This window comes from Lepidothrix coronata, unplaced genomic scaffold (assembly GCF_001604755.1).
Source record: "Lepidothrix coronata isolate B3197 unplaced genomic scaffold, Lepidothrix_coronata-1.0 Scaffold31, whole genome shotgun sequence".
NCBI lineage: Eukaryota > Metazoa > Chordata > Aves > Passeriformes > Pipridae > Lepidothrix > Lepidothrix coronata.
The window spans coordinates 6,500,994-6,523,580 of record NW_016690211.1 but is presented as its reverse complement, the minus strand read 5'-3'; the positions used below and the strand labels follow the sequence as shown (position 1 = coordinate 6,523,580).

The following is a 22,587-nucleotide window of genomic DNA, read 5'->3' as shown; positions in this document are numbered from 1 at the left end:
TTCTTCATGGTCCTCAACCCCCACAGTCTTTCATCCCGAAATGGGTCCTGCACCAGCACAGACAATCTGCAAACCATGCCCAAGCAGCTATGCCACAGCTCATGTCAGTCTGCCTGACCAACACAAGAGCTATAGCTGAATAACTCTGGCAGCCTGGCTTTCCAGTTTGTTGAATTATTGATTTTCAAACAACTTTTTCTTGAAAAAAGAATTGCAGAATTTATTAGGTTGAGACCTCAAAGCTCTTCAAAACAGAAAAATGCTCTTCTTGAGAACCAGGGCACCAAATATTTCATGTGTTCAGAAGCTCTTTCTAAGACTCCAGGAGATGCTGAACTACTCATTAAGAAAAAATTGCAGTAATATTGTTGACTCCAAAACAGGGATAACAGATACAAGAAGGCAATCTTGTAAAATAATACTTTCTGCTGTCCAAACTATAAGGATATTTTTTTCTTTATGTAGACTATGTTGGTTTTAGCCTGTCACATCCCTAACAACTACCTTTACTTGACAGGCATAATGAGCCTTATTTACCTCTTTGCTCCTCCATCAGAGTTTAGATGCGCTATTGGATGTTCCTTCCATTAATCATGCACAAAGCTCAATATCATTTCTCAAAGCAGTGCTGCAGCCAGGACAGGACTCATTTTAAACTGCTATAAGACATTTGGATCAATATAAGTTCAGGGTACAAGTTTTCTTTATGTACTTCTGCCATTTGCAATGCTCACTAGCAAAAATCATGGTGTTTATTGCAAGTGGAGATTCAGAAGTTGCAGGCAGAAGTTCAACTTTCCAGACTTCTCTTTCCAGATGAAAGAGAGTCATGTTTGTACACTGTTTTGTTGAGATAATTTTATGATTGTTGGGAAGTGTAGAAACCTGGTCTAGACATTCCAATCAAGAGTTCAGAAAAAAACCCAAACTGACTACTCTACTGCTTTGGAAGTCTTTCAAAATCTGTGAAATCTCCTCTGTGAAACATAAAGCGTGATATGAGAGTTTGTTTCTGGGAACTAAAGCATGTTTTGGTTGTGTGTGCTTGAGAAACAGAGATCAGTGAGTATGGTGATGCCTCTGGAGTTCAGGTATTTCCAGAAGGCTGCTGCAAAAGAGACCTCAATTTGTTGTTACAGCAGGGATTTTAGGAGAAGAACGGTGTTGATGAAACCTCTGCCTCTTCAAACTTAGGCTGTTCTATTCAGCATTAAAATACTTTCCTGCATTGTTGGCTAAAATTTCCCACCTCCAAGGAGCAGAGGTCAGCAATGTCTGCCTGAAACTCATAGAATCCTTAAGATTGGAAAGAGACCTTTAAGATCATCAAGTCCAATCATCAACATAGCACATGTTCATGTTGAAACCATGTCCTCAAGCACCATATGCCCAAGCTTTTTGAATGTTTTCAGGCGTGGTGAGTCACTTCACTGGGCAGCGCGTTCCAGTGCTCTACAACCCTTTCCGTGAAGAAATTCTTTTCTCCCTTGCTGCAGCTGGAGGCCACTTCCTTTGTCCTGTCACTTGTCACCTGGAAAAAGAGACAATCTCCTTTCACCACCCTGTAGAGAGCAATAAGGTCACCCTCAGCTTCCTTTTCTCCAATCTGAACAAGCCCAGCTCCTTCAGCTGCTCCTCACAGGACTTGTGCTCCAGACCATTCATCAGCTCTGTTGCTTTTTCTGGCCACGCTCCAGCACCTTAACATCTTCCTTGCAGTGAGGGACCCAAAACTGAATGCAGGATTCAATGTGTAGACTCACAAGTGCTGAGTACAGTGGGATGATCACTTCCCTAGTCCTGTTGGTGACCAGGGAGCTGCTGGGAGGAGAGGGGCTGGAGGAGCTCCACACCTGCGGACCCTGTGGCAAAGGGTGGCTAGAGGAGGGTGAGCAAGACGCTGGTTCAGCCACTGCCTCTGCAAAGCTAAAGACTGTGAAATGGATAGATTTGAGGAATTTGTTTTTCATGTCATCCTGAATTATGTTGCCCGGTTTGTCTACTGAATATTATCGTTAAAGATGACCAATTTGTGTTTATGAGTGAGGAAAATTAGGCCCCAAGGCATAAAAAAGTTCAATTTTTCTGAATTGTTGAACAATGGCCTAAGATAATGATTTATTACTAATCGCTAAAAATTTTAACCCATCCCTTGTGACTGCCTAATACGCATATGTAGAACGAGTAGAAACACTTTAGATCCAAAAGATAGGTAATTCATTATCTTTCAATGTGTCGTGGATTAAGGCAGCTGGGTTTTTGGTAGCAGGGGCAGCTACATAGGGTGGCTTTGGTTAGAAGCTGCTAGAAGTTTCCCCCCCTCGTGAAGCCAATGATAGCTGGCTACAGGAGGGACTTCCTGCTGCTGGCCAAGGGAGAGCCAATAATCCTGCCTCTGTGATAACATATTTAAGAACAAGGTTGTTGCACAGAAGAATTTTCCAGCCAGGGGAGAGCTGATCAAAGCTCCTGGGTGGCCCCACCACCTCCCCCACCATGGGAGGAGGGTGAGGCAGCGGCAGCTGAGCCCGGGCCTCTCGGGACCTAGCCCAGAGCAGACAGCGGCGGCCCAGCTGAGCTGCCCATACTGCTCTTGGCAGTGCCAGGCGGCCCCTGCGAAGGAGCGACTGGGGCCAGGGCCGGGGCTGGGGCTGGGGCCAGGGTGTGCAGCCCCGTGGAGAGCAGCCCCGCAGCCCCCCGGGCCCACCCCACAAGCAGCCTGTGCTGGAGCCCATCCTGCCTGAGGAGCCGAACAGCACCAACAGTGCCAAAGCTCCCAAGGTGAACTGTGAGGGTGGGGGGTGGGTTGCCCTATGGGCTAGACCAGTGCAGCAGAGTGGTCCCTGCCGGCGGGCACTGCCCTCCCTTCCCCCTCGGCTGATTCGAGCCAGGGCCCAGGCTGGGGTGGCCCACTGCGGTGCAGCCAAGCCCATGCTGGAGCAGATGGATTCATGGACGAAGGCTATTACGCCTGTGGAAGGCCCAGGATGGAGGGGAGTCCTTCAAGAGACTTGTGGCCTGTGGAGAGGAAAATCCACACTGGAGCAGGTTATTCTTGGGTAGGACCCATGGCCCTGTGGGGGATCCACATCAGTACAGCTCACCCTATGAAGGACTGCATCCTATAAAGGACCATCAGGGTGCAGAGACCCCCCCTGCACCCCATGGAGAAGTGACCCTCGGGACAGTAAATATGGAAGAACTACTGCCTGAGGGGTGGACCTATACTGGAGAGGTCCATCAAGGACTGTTACCCATGGGAGGGACCCCACAGAGCAGAGGAAGGACTCAGAGCTGTGGACCCCCTGTAACCCATGGTGAGGACCATGGTGAAGCAGGCTGTCCCCCTGCAGCCCATGGAAGAGTGACCTATGGGACAGCAGATTTGGAAGACCTGTTGCCCAAGGGGTGGACTTGTCTCCCTGCACCGCTGCAGGGTGAGGAGGGAGAACATGGAAGGAAGGAGGGGTGGGTGGAAAGTGTGATTAAGACTGATTTCTCACTCTTTATATCTTTTCCTGTTAGTAATAAATTTTAGTATTAACCCCACATTGAGTCTGTTTTGCCTGTGTGACCTCTCCCAGCTCAGAGTGACTTTAGTGAGTGCCTAGAATCTGGCCAAGGTCAACCCACAACAAACTATTTTACTCATAATTTCAAGAACTTTGTAAACTTAGAGCAATATATTTGCGAATTTTATTTTTTTTCTTTCACAATTTCACCATCCTATCCCTGATATTGCTAAAAATGCTGTTAAAGAACAAAGAGCCCCTACATTTCATATGAAGGAAGTCAGTGCATTATCATACCTTCATGACTTCTGTAACTTGGATATTCACTGAAAGAGCAAGGTCTTTTAAAATGTTTTGGAGGACCCTTGAAAAATCCTCCAAAACCTTCTAGAGTCAGCTGCAGATTGGTTTTGCTCTGATCTTTTGCTTTCTTTGGTGGTCCACCTAGCATTGCCAAAGAAACAAAATTACAAATCACAGGATCAAGTTGCAGCTAACACTTTATCTGTAAAAGCAGTGCTTACATTGCCACAATGCATGGGAGACATCTTCAGCCATCTGGCTTTTTTTCTGCTTATTTCTCAGCCGTAAATTCTCTTAGCCTCTTGCTATCAGAGAAAAGGTGGAGCAAAGCCTCCAAGTGGAAATCTATTGCTCTGCCTCTAATTTAGGAGATCTATCCAGACAAAAAACTTGCTCTTCCAGGAAAGGTTTATTTAGAGTTTCTGACGTGGCCCAAAGCAAGAAATGACAATGTACAGGAGAACAGCAAGAAAAGGTTGATTTCAAATGTTTGCATATTGTTGGGTGACTGCATGCTATTCTTGTCTCCAATAACAAAATTTGTTAATTGTACATCTGAGTCACTGTGCTTTGCAACTCCTACATGATAAAAATAAAATACACTCATTTGTAGTGACTTATTTTTATGAACACCGGGAATATGCTGCCAGAAGCACTTGCATATTTCAGGCATTTTGCTTGCAAAGCTGCATTCTTTTGATTACCTGCATTCCCCCACCTGTTATTGCTCATCAGAGCTAGGCTGCTTATAGTTTCTGATTAGCAGAACTTGACTCATAACAATTGCATTCTTAGGATATGAAGATAAATTCTTTCATCATAGCAGAGGGATTCATCTGCACAAATGCCATCGCTGTGATGCTGTTTTTTCATTAATAAGCAAAGTCACAACCCACACAAGTTCCAAATGCTGAACACAATCAACTCTGATATCAGAGTAGGACTCAGTTTATGCTACAGTGAAAATATAGGATGCAGAAAATCCTTTCTCTTGTCTGAAAAGAAGCTAGCTAAAACTAACAGCCTTTGTCCTTGACATATATCTTTTATCTTCAATACAGACTGTATTAGGTAATAAGAAACAATTGCCGATCACAGAATCGTGATGCAGAATGGAAAAAAAAATGAAAGCAAAGAGAGTTTTGATCTCAGTGCATCAAGCAGAAACAGTTCAGTACATAACCTCTTCTGAACAACATGAGCTTGCAATGCAACAGTGAGAGAAGGTGCAAAGTTTACAGAGGCCCCAGGCAAAGACTGAAGTCGACCTCTTCGCCCTTGCATTTTGTTGATTGGCAGTGATGCCTACTCTCCTGGAGAGGCTTTTGAGTTGCTCAGACTTACAGCCCATAAGTTGGTTTTCTGCCCAGTAGCTGAACCTGGTGCTAAAGATGCTGGTGTGGTTGGTAAAAGGGTAACAGCTCTGGAGATGGAAGAAGCAATATCACCAACAGGTCTGGTAAGGGTACAGAGGGCACATGCATCTGCAGCTCCCAGAGGAACTGGGCTCAGCAGAGTCATCTCCCTCTCTGGAGCTGTGGAAGGGCACTAGTGAAATCACAAATGAAAGCGCAAGCCTGGATACAGGCAGACATGTATTTTGGGACAGGCTGTCTGGGACATGTGAAACCTTGCTAGAGATATCTTATGTTGCTGATGAAAATACAATTTCATCTACCTTCACTTATTTTTCTTTAAATTTTAAAAAGTCTCTGTGCACAACTATAGTAATAAACTTTATAAAGTCTCCCATTTCCTGTCCTACTGACATTCATGCCCCACACTTGGAGTGTTCTAATTGCCCATCTATTGTCCTGGATAGACCATCTATGGACTCTCTGAACATGGCAGACCTTGTAAGTACCTGTGTAGTCCATCTCCAGTTGCTACACTAGTTTCTCTGACAGACTAGAACTGGCAAAGCAGGGTTTCTCATAGACACTCCACTATAACTATATCATCTGGGAGAGGAAAAAGTGGATCATGAGAGATTAAATCCATGGGCAGATAGAATATATAACAAAGTAAGCAAAGAATAAGTATGGGGGGGTAAGAAGTGTCCTGGAATAAGGGCTGTGCTCTAACAGCTCTGGGGAAATGAACAGGTGAGAAACTCAGTAGAGATAAACAACAGCTAGGGGGATTAATAGATGTGCCTTGGGAGATGAAAAAAATTGTCAGATCTTCTAAGAGAAAAGCTTGGGAAGGTAGTAATGCCAACTCTGTTGAGGGAGGTTGAGAAACATAGAGGCCAAGATAAGCAGTAGGAAGATGAATACCAGGAATAACCAAAAGACAATGCTAGGCTTGAGTAAGAAGTGAAGGAAGCCAACAGAAGTGCCAAGAGTCTGAGAAATAATCTTGAGGAGACAACACGAAAGCCATCTCATGGGAGCTAGGAGCTGTGGTTTGGAGATCAAGACGTTAAGACTCTTTCTTCAGGTCACACTAAAACTTAGGCATTTTCTGGTATTGAAGGTCTTTGCCTAGGTTTCTCAAAGCAAGCAGATGACAATTTTATCTGGTTCTACAACATGCATGTTGCACATGCTAGCATTAAAAACAATAGTAGCTTTCATTCTACTTGACGGACACTACACAAAATTGCTTAGAAGTATTATGAAATCACAGCCCTTACTCAAGGAGCTCTAAAAATATAAAATCATAAAAACCCTTATATAAGAAAATATAAAAAAAATACACCTGCAGAATTCATAATCATCTGAGGGCACATGAGCTTCTCTTCTTACCGTCTCATTCCTCTAGGAGTGCTGGAAGCTGATGCAACCCTAGTACAGGTTTTCTCTTGGGTGATTTCTCTCCACTTCTTTAGCCTAACATACTATGACATGGACCTGGAAAGAAGACAAGACTCCCACAAGTCCCTCATGCATTACAGTCCTTACCTGCAACCCTGCACTCAGTGACCCATCACGTGCAGAAAACTGTAAACATGGAAAGGCAGAGAATATGGAAGGAGCAAACTCACCTTCGCTCAAGCAGGTGTACGCAAGTGAGTTATCTTCCTCTACCATAGGGTCTTAATCTTAGTAGGAATCACCATCTCATGTCTCCCAGGACGACTGTATTTTTCAGGAGATTTTCTTGAGATTTTTGTATTTCCTAAGAATAGGCTATTCCCTAATCTATTGCAACAGCAAATCCCTGCCATTTTTTAGACTGAGAGTCATCAGAGTGCCCTGTCATTCTGCAGGCAATTTGATGGCATCAGTAGTTCCCTCTAGTGAGAGAGAGCATTTAAGTACGTATGTAGGTATGTAGCATTTCTCATTTATACACTTGGGGTGTAATTCTGCACAGCCTCTGAAGACTGCAAAGTTATTCAGTCCAGTGCAAAGTCCAAAAGTCCCCTCTTTGGAAGGAGAAGCTCTTGGCACAGCTCTCTTTAATCCAATGTAAATGATGTTGCAGAGTACACAGCAATAGCAAATCCAATGAAGTTTCCTCCTTACTGAGACATCTTTCTCTTACTGCAAAGTGTGGCCAGTTCTGGACATGTTTGGTCCCTTATGCAATAGCTAGACCATTAGGTGCTTTGGTCTAAAGATGCCATCCTAGACACCACCGTGCATGCAAGGAAGTACAAGGGAGGTTCTTTCCATTTAGAGGTATGCTATGAAACAACAGGCTTTTCTAGGTTCATGACTTTCCCAGGAGATAGCACTTATACTGCCTCTCCAAAGGTCAGTGACTAAGAAAGTGATTTTCTAGCATGGCATTGTGACATTGCATTACCACAGCTTTTGATTTCATGACATCTAGAATATAAAAAGACTGGATTTACCAGGCAAATGCAAACAAATACTGCTTCAAGGAAAGCTGCACTTCCTTTCCAGCTCCTAAACTACCTTCTCAGTATTTTCAAAGGCAAATATTTAAAATTTACCAATAAAAATATTTGCTACTTCTCTCTTAAAATATCTGCTATGAAAGCAACACCTTCTTGTCCCTGTGCCTGTGTGGTTTTAGAAAGAATAACAGAAAAGTCTCACAATCTCTTCTCTGTTATTTGTCATTTTCTGTATCTATTCACTCACAGCAGTAGGATGTAAAATAATGAAGTGGCAATGTGAGTAATTTTACACCCTTGTATTTCGAACATATTAAGTACAAAGTGGATATTAGCATCAGCTGGTGAGTCAGCTCCTCTGAGCACAGGAAGAATCGTGAATATATTCAACATACAAATTTCTATCTTTCCTATTAAAATGCAAATATTTGTTCAGAAACTCTTATGATTAATTGGCATGAAGATTGCATTAGGTAAAAAGTGAGTCATAGTGCTAAAATACTGGCAGAATAAGGGCTCTTTGTGTTTTTCACTACCAGGGATGGATATTAAAATTATTCCCTTTCTTGGGCTTAATAGACCAGTTCATCTGCCCCACCACAGTGACTGTGACAATAGCCAGCAGTTGGGGCTCAGGAACATGACAAATATGGCAAGGACCTTTCTGCTGATATATCTTCTCAGCTTCTCTTAGTTAGTGATTTAGAGACTTGTCAAGCTGGAAGTTGTGCCAGTGATGGATTATGATCTGTGAAGCTGCCCAAGCTCTTTTTTAATCCATTTATACCTTTAACAAATCAATTACAAGAGACACCTTAATTTGATTATATATATATTTTTTGAGAGGTAGTTTCCATTTCATTTAATTATAACTCTTTACATGATGCTATCAATCTCTTGAACTGTGGGAAATTACGCTTTACTCACCTTCTCTGTGCCATTTTTACACTTCAGCATTTCTATCAGGTCCTTCACAGTTATGTGTTACCTCTTATAATCTGAGATGAAGTGCCCCACTTTATTTCTCCTCTGACAGAACTGGTTCCATACATCTGTTCAGCTTGACAACCTTCTCAACCTATCTTCTACTTTTACTGCTACTTTTCTAAAAAAGGGTTTCCATGCAATATTCGAGGCATAGATAAACCAGTAGCACAGAACAGATTTTTGTTTGTTTTTTTTTTTCTTGTTCTTCTCTATTTATTTGTTAATATTTGAGAACACTCACGGTTGTGTTACTGACAAAGCTAATACTTCTGCCTGGAAACCATCCCCTGCTTACACTTACACCATATAACTAGAAGACAGTAATAATTTCTAACATTATTACTGGGGGGTTAACCCCTAACAAAACAATGGTTTCAAGAAACTCCTTATAGAGTGCCAATTTAGAGGCTGTTGTGAACTCATAATAATAGCTATTCTTTTCCCATATGCATTACTTCATACTTGCGAGCAATAAATTTAATCTGCCCTTTTATCGTCATGTTTTTCAATGCTCTCAGACCTTTCTGAAACCCTGTGGCATCATCTTATGACTGGTCTGCCTAATAACTGTGTCTGATCTGCAAACTTTGCCAACTCATACCAGATCATTTAACAGCAAGCTGGTCAGCACATGTCAGTATTAGAGAAGTTTGAGGTGGGCCTTCATTCCTGCTAGCAATCTTTGCTGGGAAAGATAATTCTGTTATTACTTCTTATTTCTTATCTGGTACTTAGTTGCTTTTCCACACAAAAAAAATAAGTTCTCTTGTCCTGTGAGAACTTGAATGCACTATTCTTCCAGAAAGAACCATGTCAGAGCCTTTTATTTATACTCAGATTCATAATTTGGATCTACATGTGTAAAACATTTCTACTCCATCAAGGAATTCTAGTAGGTTTGCAAGGCATTACCTGCAAAAAACACTATTTCTGTTCCAAGAGGTAGCAAAGGTATATATGATAAAGGTTTAGTTCTGTTATTTTATTATAGTTAATGTTCAGTTCCACTATTTTGTTACAGTTATAAATTTGCAGGGTATAGGTGGCAGCCATTTTGGTATATGTCTCCAATGATATTTCTCTACACTTTTTTTAAAGATGAGCACCATGCTAGTTATCTTCTGTGCCTACGGAACTATGTTTAAGTGACATAAATATTTATACCATAATTCATCTTTAATTATTACCCAATTCCATTCGATCACATGAATATTATTTTATTTTTTTTTACTAATGATTTTAACAGTGCCTTCTAAAACTTTTCTTTTTAAAATTTACCTCTAAATTGATTGTCAAAACTCTAGATTCTCTCCCTCTGTAGTGAGAGACTGCTGGGCAAGACCCCTTCTCCATGGCCAGTACCAGTTGAAACAATTAATCTGGCTTTTCTGTAATGACTCTTTTTCTCTTGAGCACTCCCTCCAGTGCAAAAGAAAATAGAAAACCTTAATGCTGCCTTACTTGCATCTTGAAATGGGTTGCACGTGCTGCTCAGAAGTAACACAGTAATTCTTTTTCTCCTGTACCTTTTCACCTGTAGCTCCTTAAGCTTTTCCACTGTCACTGTGTTTTCAGCACTCCTGTAATCTTGTTTACCGTCCTTCTATTTTATGGTTCCTGTCATCACCTTAGCTGTTACATGAAGCTGTAATGCAGATTTTAAAATCATGTTATTTAGAGATGGAATTTCAACCCACAGTAAATACACCATACATTTCCAGCAGCTGGCCTTGTACAATATGTTGTACCTTCATGATATATTGTCTTATTTTTTATATTTCTTCCAGCAAGTTTGCAAAATGCTTATTCTAATTAATATTTCTTGGGTTTATGTACCATTATTTGTCCCGAATCTTGAAAAAGCTTCAGTGTATCTGTGGGCAGGTATATAAATCTCCATGTTCTACATATTTGCATTACAGAGTGCAAGCTCTTTTTGCTGTGGCAAAAATCAGTATGTCTTAAAGGATGAGATAATTCTCTATCAAGGCTAAGTTATTTAAATCAGGTATGTTAAGCATGTTAACCACACCACACATCAAAGAAGTAATGATTAAATGTTATAAGGTGATTTCTTCTCAGACAAATTATTACAAGATATCTCAGAGTGGCATCACTGAGCTACGAGCAAAAGTGTCCATAAGTAAAGCATCAAACTCTCATTATCACTGACTTTGCTATCAAAGTTTGTTGTACAAAAATATGCAGATATTTTAAATTGAGATCAAATGATATTCAAATTATAGTAACCCAAAGCAATCATCTTAATATTGCTAGGTTTATACATCTTCTCAAGATTAAAAAGGAAATTTTAATGTACTTTTCATCTTTACTTTTTTTTAATTCTTTGCCAAATAATTTTCTTTCATCATTCATAAACACCGCATCATCATTACAACCAGGTTGTGCAAGAGTGCAGAGCTAATTTCCTTCTTCAAAAAACTATGGAGCAGTCATAAAATGCATAGCTACTCTTGTGATTTTTGTGTAACACTGTGAAAAACAATTTCTTGTTCTGAGCTTTGGTACACAGGATCCTAAAATATGTTTTTGGAAACAGAGAGACAAATTATAAAGACTGTACCAAAGCGTAGGGAGAAGGTAGCAAATGTGAATGAGCACTTGGTGCTAATATGTGTGTGTGGTTGTGGGGTAGTGAACAGCTCCTTCTTTGCACAGCATGACTGGCTCATCATTTCAAGTCACTAGCTTGAATCAAATCAGGTCTTCTTCTCTCAGGAGATAGTTAATGGAAGCCCAACCACTTCCTGGTGTCTTTATTTTCACCACATTTCACGACATATCTCCCCTACCATTGCACAGACAGACTAAATTTCAACTGCTAAATGCTTAAGTTAGCAGCCTGTTTTCACACTGCCAGGCATGGGTTTGGGGTCTTTCTGTAACTGTCACAATAATTCACTAAAGACAAGACATGCCACGGGGACAGTTATTTAAAAAAGTTCCTTGGCTCAGTGGTTACCACCACTACACGGAGTGGGTCTGCAAGTGGACAGCTCTGCACACCTTTTACCACAAGGACAGAGATGCTTATTTATTTGATGCCCACACAATGCATTTAAGCCTCTGCTTAATCCCCTTGATATTCTTGATGTCAAGGAAACTTGAAGGCAGTGTGAAGTGCAGTCAGAAAGCAACAAAACTATGCAGAAATAGACCTGCCTAGAAAAACAGACAGTGTTATCTCTCCTTTCACACCTCTACCTCTAGGAACGCATCAGAAGTGCTGTTTGACTAATCACTCCTTTCCAAGAAGGTGGTGTCAAAAAGTATTATCTGTTGGGTAGCTGTAAGTGTTTCACACATAAATGAATGCAGCATCAGATATGAGAAACGTGAGAGAGTTGCAGGGGGAGGGTTAATAAAATATTTAAATGCCTCAACTTCCATGGTCTCCCTCAAAGATAGCACCATCAGGAATGGGAACAATCACACTACTGAGTTCAGAATAATGCCTGTCTGGAGATTATGTACTGTTATTCATGCTGAACAGGTTTACCCAGCTCTATAAAGAGGGGTTGTAATCAGCACTTCCCAGTATATTCTTGGCGCAGAAGTCTCCTTACCTCTTGAACTTGAAAGTGCCTAAGCACAGCTTATCCAGTAAAATAAAACATGCAGCATACCAATAAACTCAGTTCTTAATTAGCTTTCCTTCTATCTTCACTTCTAATACTGACAGATCTTAAATGGGCTTTTTGTTATGACTGTAGCCTTTTGAAATATTGCTGAGTAGTGACCAGAGGGGTGGAATTAGATTGAGCAGCACTTATGCCATCATCTGTTTGGTATGTTACTTCCTTTCACTCTGATGTTGGGAAGATCACACCCAGCCTTCACATTCCTCTTCAACAAGTTGTGTCAAGGAAAGGGGACAAAGGGTGTCCCACACACCACTGGTTATCAGAAAGGAAGGTCTTAATGAGGATGTCAGGATGTAGTTTCTACAGAAATCAGCCCTTTCTTGTGTCAGTCCTGGATCTGGTTGCTATAATCATTTCAACATCATCATCTTAAGGAGTGAGGGCTCGAGAGATAATACTGTATTCACTGGGGTTATTTAATGCTCTTGGCTTATATATAAAAGGAATGCCAAATTCTTAAACTTGACAGCAGTAACAAACCCCTAAAACTGAAATGAAATAATGGAGTTTGTTTTGGCTGGAATTTTAGAGAGAGGTTAAGGTGATTGAAACAGACAAGGTACCAGAGCATGTGAAATAACTTGCTCAATGTCATACAACAGCAGCCCAGTCCTAACTAGCTGAAATTAGGAACTCTATTATTTTCTTATTCATAAATCTGAGACATATCTATTATAATATTTTATCTACACTTAGCAATAGGTATAATAACGGTAGTAAATAACCAGAAGACTATGTCACAAAATGCACTATGACAGTCATATATTTGCAACATTCCTGCTTAAGAAAATTAAAATATTTGATCATATTTTGTAGTGACTCATACGTAAAACATTGCATGTATTTGTAACTCATTAAAAATTTCTTCAAAATGACTCATTTACCTTAGAGAGGAATGTATTGGAAATTCTTTGTAGCTTGCCTATAAACCTTCATGTGAATGTAATAATTCAACATAAATAAAGTATTTACAATATTTCACTAATAAGGAAGAAAATTCTGCTTAATCAGAGTCAAACAAAAATTTGTCTCAAAATATCTTTTTTTTTTGTTTGTTTGCTATTTGCTGAATTAAGGATCATGAAGTCCTATGATCCATTGGAATCATTTTGGTACTGGGAAGTAAACTGGGTAAAGCAATAGTATGAGGTTCAACAAGATCAAGTGCCAGCTCCTGCCCTTTGGTCATAACAACCCAAGGCAGCACTGCAGACTTGGGCCAGAGTGATTGGAAAGCTGCCTGGTGCAAAAGGACCTGCGGGTACTGGTCACACCAGCTGAACATGAGCCAGCAGTGTGCCCAGGTGGACAAGAAAGCCAATGGCACCCTGGCCTTTGTCAAGAATAGTGTGGCCACTAGCACTAGAGAAGTGATTGTCTCTCAGTACTTGGCACAGGTGAGGCAATACCTCGAGTACTGTGTTTAGTTCTGGGTCCCTCACTACAAGAAAGACATTGAGGTGCTGGAGTGTGTCCAGAGAGGGGCAACAGCTGGGGAAGAATCTAGAAAGTAAGTCATAAAGGAGCAGCAGGGGGAGCTGGTGTTGTTCAGCCTGGAGAAAAGGGGAATCAGAGGAGACCTCATCACTCTCTACAACTACCTGAAAGGAGGTCGTAGCCATGTGGAGGTCAGTCTCTCCTCCCAGGCAGCTAATGCCAGGACAAGAGAAAATGGCCTCGAGTTGTGCGAAGGGAGGTTCAGGTTGGACATCAGGAAGAATTTCTTCACTGAAAGAGTTGTCAAGAATTGGAATGGACTGCCCAGTGAAATAGTGGACTAACCACGCCTGGAAGTGTTCAAGAAATTACTTAGCATGGCACTCAGTGCTATGGTTTAGTTGATATGGTGGTGTTCAGTCAAAGGTTGGACCTGATGATCTTGGAGGTCTTTTCAAACCTTAAGAGTCTATGATTCATTCTTAGACAAATTAGCTGCTTCTTAAAATTTTATGCCATATTTGAAGATTTCCAGTTCTGTAGGCTTTTTTTTTCATCACTTGATGTTCCTGACACAAGAAGAAAATAAATGGTGACCAGCCTTCTTGAGGAGTTAGAATGAGTTCCAGAGCTATAGCCACAAAACCTGTGCAGTAATCAAAGCAGAACATGTTTCCTTGCTTACATGCTGCCATTTATCAGCGACAGCTTCCAATGACAGGATCGTGTCCATGAATTTGGAAACCTGAATACACTCTTTAAAAGTGAGACAAAATGCCACACTAAGAAAGTGCCAAATTCGGTCACCATGTCACAATCATTCCCTGAGAACTCAGGAATGTGTTCATGTGATGGACTTGCAGCAACTAATTCGTGGGAAAACATGAGTGTTACAAAGAATTTAATCACTGAATTACCAACCTGTTATTCTCCATCAGATCATCTTCAGTCAGCCTGAAGATCATTTAATTTTCCCACACATTTTCTCTTGAGCACAGGCCAAACCACCAGGACTATTGTTATTGGTTTTGTATTGGTTTTGTATTGTTTTTTTTTGTTTTTATATGCTTCAATTCCCAGGATCTGTTGCCTGTTTACTGCAGCCAGGTTTCAGTAGCGGGGGGCTACAGAGGTAGCTTCTCTAAGACGGTGCGAGTCCCATGTCTGACAGAGCCACTGCAGCCCATGGTGGTCAACAGGGATGCAGAGATCCACCTGCACCTGTGGAAGAGACCCACACTGGAGCAGGTGGATGCCTGAAAGAAGACTGTGACCCCACGGGAAGCCTGCACTGGACCAGGCATCTAGCAGAGACCTGCTGACCCACGTAGAGAGAAGCCCACACTGGAGCAGGTTTCCTGGTAGGACCTGTGACCCTGTGAGGTACCCACGCTGGAGCAAGGGTTTCTTGAATGACTACCCATGGAAAGGAACCCATGCTGGAGCAGTTCATGAAGAACCATTGCCCATGGGAAGCACTGAGGCTGGAGAAGTTCGTCAAGAACTGTCTCTTGCAGGAGGAACCCCACACTGGAGCCGGGGAAGAACTCCTCTACCTGAGCAGCAGCAGAAACAACCTTTGATGAATTGATTTTAACCTCCATTCCTCATCTCCCTGCACCGCTGGGCAGGGAGGAGGTAGAGGCCGGGAAGGAAGGAGGGGTGGGAGAAAGGTGTTCTTAAGATTTGTTTTACTTCTCATTATCCTGCTCTGATTTCAACTGGTAACAAACTCAGCTCATTTCCCCAAGTTAAGTTTGTTTTGCCTGTGTTGGTAAACTGTGATTAATCTATCTGTCCTTGACTCATGAGCCTTTCATTATATTTTTTCTCCCTGAGCAGCTGTGGAGTGATAGAGCAGCTTTGATGGACACCTGGCATTCAACCAGGGTCAACCCACCACAACCATAGAGCTACTGAATACAAGAAGGCCAGTACTCCACCCGGTTTCTTCAGGGTTTAGTAAAGAAACTCACTCTCTCACCAACTCACAGAAAACTCAGCAAGCTATTTTACTTTTTTATTAGCTGTCTTTCCCTACACGCTTTAAATCATACATGTAGTTATCACAAAGAGTTCTGATCTACTTATTATTTAAATTAGACCCTCCAAGATCTAAATCATTACAAGATGTCTTTCCAGTGACACCTTTGTTCTATGGATATTTATTTCTGTTAACATTTCTGCATTTCTTCAAAGACAGAGTGCAGCAACCGGGGGCAAAAATGAAGATTGGACACAGAAGGAAAATTGTGTGGTTGTATATTTGTCATGGTTTGAGAGTCTCAAAAAATTAATTCTCTATCTTCAAACCCTCTCCCACATCTCAACCTAGTATAAAATGTGTTTTTTCCAGACAACCACACGAGATTTAAAGTGGGGAAAGGGAATATATTACAATGACTGTACACATAAATATTATAATACATTACACACACGATCTCAACTACCTCTACCATGACAAATCAGTATTTACAATGGATCAGATCTCTTCTCCCCTCCAAATAAAAGTCCAGGAGGGAAGAAGAAAAGATCCTTTCCAGTCTCAGAGCAGCAGTTTCTCTAAGGCAGTAGTCATCTATCTTCTTTTCATGCAGCAGCTGATAGCTGGATTTCTGCCAGCACACACGAGAGGTATCCAAGCCCCTCAGCCACTCGTCTTTCAAGCGAGGGTCTTCTTCCGTAGGCTGGGTTCACCAGGACAAGGGTCACTTCACTACGTCATATCACGAAGCTCCGGGGTCTGCATGACGGTCCTTATCTTCAGGGGATCCAAGCCCCCTTGCAGAGCTCCTGTGCTCTGCCATCAAGCAGCAATGGGGGCCAAGGTCACCCCTCTCTGCATTCTTCTCGGAGCTTTTTAGCTCCTCTCTCTCTGGTGCTGCATGTTGCATTTTAGGACTTCCATCCAGTGGGAGTCCACCACCCCAACTTAAGAGGGGTCTCAAAGGGGTTTTGGGGGGTCTGGTTCAGTTCTTAACCCCAAAACTCTGTGTAGAGTTTAGTCCTGCTCTCTCTCTCTCTTCATTAGACATCTCTGTGTCTCTCCTACTTGGCTGTAATGCCTCTGCCGCTTCTTATCTTTTCTGGCTCCCTGCCACCGTTTCTGGACGCTGCTTCTGCCGCTGCTCCGTCTCTGCTCACTCACAGTGGAGAAAACTTTTTTAGTTTTGAGCCACAGGTACCTAACCCAGCATCACACTTTCCAAGTCCCCGCAGCCCCCACCCAGGGGCTGGGGGGGGCCAGCCCCCCAGTGGAGCTGCTGCTGTCTCCTTGTGGCTCCTACAACATGGGCCACTACAACTATGCTTCTCTTCTGTTTGTTTGTGGTATGTTTACATTTTGCAGAAGCCCTCATTGGATAAAACTTCAAAACTTTCAGGGTCACCACCCCCTGGGGTTTCACCACTTTATAACTGCAGGGGGAAAAACTGCTTCCCCCCTTCACAATATTGGAAGTGGAAATTCATGAAGATTGAAAGAAGACATCATTTAAGCAAACTTGGGCTTTGTGAACTGTTTCACAAAATTTGCACCCTTGTTCTTTAGTTTATTCTATTATCCTTTCATATTGTACCCTGATTGTGCCCTATTCCTTGTGTGTTTATACCCTATTTTCCTACTGGTCCATGTATGCTGCATTGCAGCATTGTCCCTATCCCTTACCTACATGGTTGTGTTCCCCTTTTATGGTTATAATTTGCATGCTCCGCCTTAACTCCTCCTTTTGTTTCAGTGCCTTCCCTTCCCTACCTTATATAAGACAGAAACCATTTTGTTATTGGCCTCTTTTTGCATATCACCACCACCATAACAAAGGTTACAACACTATTCTCACCCTGGTGTCCTGGAGTGCTCTACCCTTTTCCCTTGCTGACCGGGGCAGTTGTAGCTCCCCCTGTCCTTTCAGCTAGCAACATAACAATTTTGCAAGGCAAATTGTAAAGAAGGGTGGACATGATAATAAAAAGGATGCTTTTGTGTGAGAAGGAAAACTGGCACACTGCTTAGTCACTGCAAATATATACGTATTATGGATATTCCTGCAGCTTGCTCTCTTGCCTAAAAAATAAGTATGTTTCTGGCTACTGAATAGGGTTTTCCTAATACTGGGATTACATAATATAAATGAAGACATATGGTAAATAACTTCAGCAAATATAAATACATAATTAAATAATTCTGGCTTTCATTTATGCCTGCTGAATGTCTGTAGACACCACTACAATCTTTCATATAAACTGGACAATCAAATTGTTTTCCAGGTTTTCAGTATGGAGAGTAGTGTAAGAGCTTATGTTTACTTATGTTAGAAACTCAAGCTCAAATCTTTCAGATTACACTCATTAAAATCTGTTTATGGCTTCAAACAGTTCTTGATCTTAATATTACTATGGGCCAAAACAGAGGTTGTAGCTGAATATTCATTATTAAATCCCTTATCTTTTCTACCTACTCTACCTAGGAGATAATCTACTCCAAAACATAGGATCTGTATCCAGGGCACATATCATTTACCAAATCTTTCTAACAAGGTGAGGACTGAACTTGAGACTCTACCAAAATTCAAGACATTTAAAATATTTCAGGTTACTGATTATAGTCCACAACTTTCAGCTCACAAATGAAGTATTTCAACACCATAATAACTGTTCTTTCCAGGAAGTAACAAAACAACATTTAAATATTCTCTCTTCATTCCCACCAGTCTTTCCTCTTCCCCAAACCCAAGAATGTTTATGTGGCTTCCCTGATGCCGAAGCTTTGCCTGAAATATCCTTTCTAGCCATTCTAACGAGTTTATCACAAAGTTTCCCATCTGTGAGAGTCCTCTACTCTCTCCTCTTCTAAAAGTGGAAATAAATTACTTTTGCACCAATGAAAGGACTCAGACTTATGCTTTGACCTCAGAAATATGCTGGTTCCATCTGCAGTGGAGCACCCCCAGCCTGTTTTGAATTATTGTTGCTACTTAACACAACCTAGTTAACTAACATCCCTTATGTAACATAACAGAGAACTGAAACACAACACAAAAAGAGACCAAATCCCACTCAAATTGATATCAGTTCTGCTCTCTCCCGAGAGAGATTTCTTTGCTAAATAGAAAACTGGGTTTTTTACACTGAATTAGCAGAGTTGTTAAATCCCACATGCACAAAAGATTGCAGGATGCTTCAGTGTACTCACAGAAATCACTAAGCTCTGAGTCTTGAGTGTACATACCCTAGCTTTATAACTGCTAAAACTACCCATGCCTTTTCTCTTGTGGGATCTGTCAATTTAGTAATTTCATTGTCAAAACAGAACCTAAGTGGCTAATCTGCAATAACACAGGTCTGAAATACTTAACTCTCACAACAGAGTAATGCCATACTCAGGAAACAATGGTAGTGGCTGTGAACAGAAGAATGTGGTGTGAACCACTTGACTGATAGTCATGAGGGCACAGACTCCAAATGCGAATCTAAATGGTCAGTAGGATGAAGAAATTAAGATAAACAATCAGTCAAACATTTGCTATAATCTTCACTGTAAAGCTTGATACTGGCAAGAGTTGTCTTCAGTATGGCTCCAGGAGTTCAGTGCTCTCTCCCTGTCCTTATTCCCTTTCTTTCCAACCTACACACACAACGTACTCGTATTTCCAGAGGGAAAGGAATCTGTCTGCACCTTTCACTGATATGAGTCATAGTGCTATCAATTTTTGCTTCAGAAAGCTAGGTAGTACATTGCATTTCCCAGGTGCCAAAAGATACATACTGCACTGGAAGGTTAAAGACTGCTGGGCTTCATCCTTCTGTATTCCAGCAAAGAGGACAAACTATAAAATAGAGTATGCAACAAGTAATTCCTCTTGGAAAGTCAGATTGTAAATCAGTCCCGTTGGTTTTCATCAGCATAACTCTCAAAGGGATGTTACTCAGCATCTCATACCAAACCTTACCCTACAATGCAATAGGAGACTGGGATTGAGTGTTTAAGCAGAGTCTGTATCAAGATCCATTGGTGATTGCATAGAAACTTTACTGACAATAATGGCAGAAAATACTGTGAAGACTCTTATAGACCTGTAATAAGGCATATCGGATAGCAAAAGACTTGAGAGGTCCTTTTCCTATTTGGTTAGCTCTTGTCTGGCTTTTATGTTTTAAAATCTTAAAGAGTTGCCATTAAAAAGCAGGTCATACTTTGAAAATACTTCAAAATGAGAAGTGGAATAATGCCTGCAAAGTCACAAACTACCAGTCAATAATGATATAAAGAGCAAACATTCCGTTTCAGCTGTTACCTGAAGCTTGTTCCATCACTTAAAAACTGTCAAGATAGGAAAAAATATAGAACCATATCTGCCTACTTGTTTTCTATCCATCACAAGCCTTTCTTCCTCTACAGCTTAAGGGGCAAATTCAACATGAGAAATGGAGCTTTCCCACCAAAGAGAAGAGACAGAAGAACCTATACAAAGACTGAAAGAGCTTCAGTAATGCAGAATGTCATCTCCTAGCATGCATATCTCTTCCCACAAGCACTTGACAGGAATACCAAAAATTGACAGCAAACTCTAGCCTGTGGGAAGGGTAAAATTTCTTGAGGACATCTTAGGGGCTGACGCTGTGGATAAATCCAACACTTGGATTCCGCCTGTAAGGAGATCCTCACAGCTCTGTAGAGCTTGCAGGGTGTTTGATGTTGCCAGGCTAACAAATAACTTTGTAGCTATTTCTCTAAGAAGAATTCACAGAATAAGAGGCCTTCCTTTAACCTAAGTCCTTCCCTTTTAACAGGTAATGATACCACATTAAAGACTTAATCAGACAACTTTAGTCTTTACATGAGGGACTTTTTTTAGTTTATATCTCAGACATGGCATAATAGTATCAATCAGCTGCACGTTTTGAGCCCAAGAGGAAGGATTAGATTTTTTTATTTGCCTTTTTCTCTTTAGGAGGAAAGAGATTTGGAATTAAGAAATCAATCTTAACATTTATAGCAAAAATATGGAACCAGATCTCATTGGTATGGTTCTCAGAGTAGACAGATGCACCCATCTCTTCTGGGTTTAGTTTCCCTACATAAAAGATGACAGCATCTTACTGGATGCTGTTAAATACAAAATGATTTGTGCTTAATATAAAAGATTTTACTTTGAAAAACTCATTTAATTTAGAATTATATCATACAGAAAAAGATCTTCCTTACATAGGATATATTGTTGCCCTATTGGATTTTTAGGTAGCTTAGGGACCTTTTCAGGTGTCTGGGGATATTTTTAAGAGTAAAACTGTAATTTGCTCCTTGCTTCAGAGAGTATTCTCTGTTAATCTAGTCCAGCACAGTTTTCAGAGGTTTTGGGCCAAAAGATTTGTTCTGAGCACATGGATTCTGCACAGTCCAGATTATAGACCTTCACCCTCTCATGGAATTGTAAAAGAAAGAACATTCTTTGGCCTGTTCTCTGAGGTTGAAAAAGATCATTGCTCTTTATTAGAGCTCTATAGCTCTTTGGAAAAAAGATCCTTGATCATTAGACCAATAAAACAAACATAATAAGGTCACCCACCAACACATAGGTCACTCTGGAATATAAATCAGGATTTCAGTTTCTAAATAGCATGGGTGAGAGTGGGGTGTCTCATATTCCATGTAAAATCCATTTTCTAAAGGTACTTTAGTCAATTCATCTGCACCCAGGGAGGAGACCTTGTGAAGTTTTTGGCATAAACATTATCCTCTCTTTATCTCATGCGATGAGATTATTTGTAAAACAATTTCAAAGGGAAAAAATTCTTCATAGAAGAAAAGCTGATTTATTGATAGGATTAGGTAGTTTGTTATCAAACCAGTGTTTGAGGCTTAATTATGACTTTCATTTAGAGCTCTGACTTCAAAAGAAACATTTACTGCATGAAAATATTGATTTCCTCTCATCCTCCACAGCACTTTCCTGAAATGCACTGAGACCAACTATAATTTCTGCCAGACACTAAAATAGATACTAAACTAGAAATTCAAAACTACTGAATTGCAGGGCTCTGAATGAAGTTGAATGGCCAAAACAGCAAGTACACAAATGAAGCTGACTATCTCAAATATTACCTTCCTGGACAGGTTTAGTCAGGTCTTGGAAATCTGTCATATGCCTGCCTCTCCTGGGAGGACTCATTGAAATACTGAAGCAACAACTTCTTGCTGAGCAGTCCAGCTCAGGGTGGTTTTAGGCCATGTCTGGTCAGTACCACACACCATGAGTCTGCGTAAGTTACTGTCCACACTTCTCACACACAGCAGCTGCCACCCAAGTAGGTCACTTCTAGTGTAAACAGAATAATGAGCCAACCAGAAAATTCGTCAGCATTCACTAAATGAATGCCAACAATTTTGTAGCTGGCAGAGCATATTGGCATAAAGATTTTAAAAACACACCAAACTGACAAGGTACCAAATAAGCAGTGTAGAACAACAAGACAACATTTTAGTTTTTTGACTCCTAAATATTTCTTGGTTATTGAACAGGAATTAAGAAGAGAACTTGAAACAATTTCTAAAGATCTTTAAGACCTCAGAATCTGCCTACTTGCAAAGGTAACTCAAGATCACAAATTAAAAGACACCAATGCAAATAGGCTAACCCATAGTTCAAATAATTTTCAACTTTCAGTGTCACACACCTGCAAAATAAGCAGTACCACACATACATACAAACATAACAGAGGAAAATAAGATAAACTATACAGGCAAGTCCGTTTTACTTTATGACCCTTGTCTCTCATCCCCAATGAGGAAATGCTAATTCTTAAGAGGGGCTGCCAGACTTTCATTCCAGGATGGGCACTGACTGACCTGTAACGTCAACATAGCTTGGTTAAA

General features: G+C 41.0%; 1 long non-coding RNA gene across 1 annotated transcript in view; it reads right to left on the bottom strand.

The window, feature by feature from the left end:
• Positions 1–22,587, bottom strand: part of LOC108495431 — a 43,133-nt gene that overhangs the window by 396 nt on the left and 20,150 nt on the right. Inside the window, exons 3-5 of the long non-coding RNA XR_001874118.1 lie at positions 10,140–10,258; positions 6,566–6,670; positions 1–1,531 (exon numbers count right to left, since the gene is read on the bottom strand). The exon at positions 1–1,531 is cut by the window's left edge and continues 396 nt beyond it. This is a non-coding gene — a long non-coding RNA (uncharacterized LOC108495431). The remainder of the gene's footprint in view (positions 1,532–6,565; positions 6,671–10,139; positions 10,259–22,587) is intronic.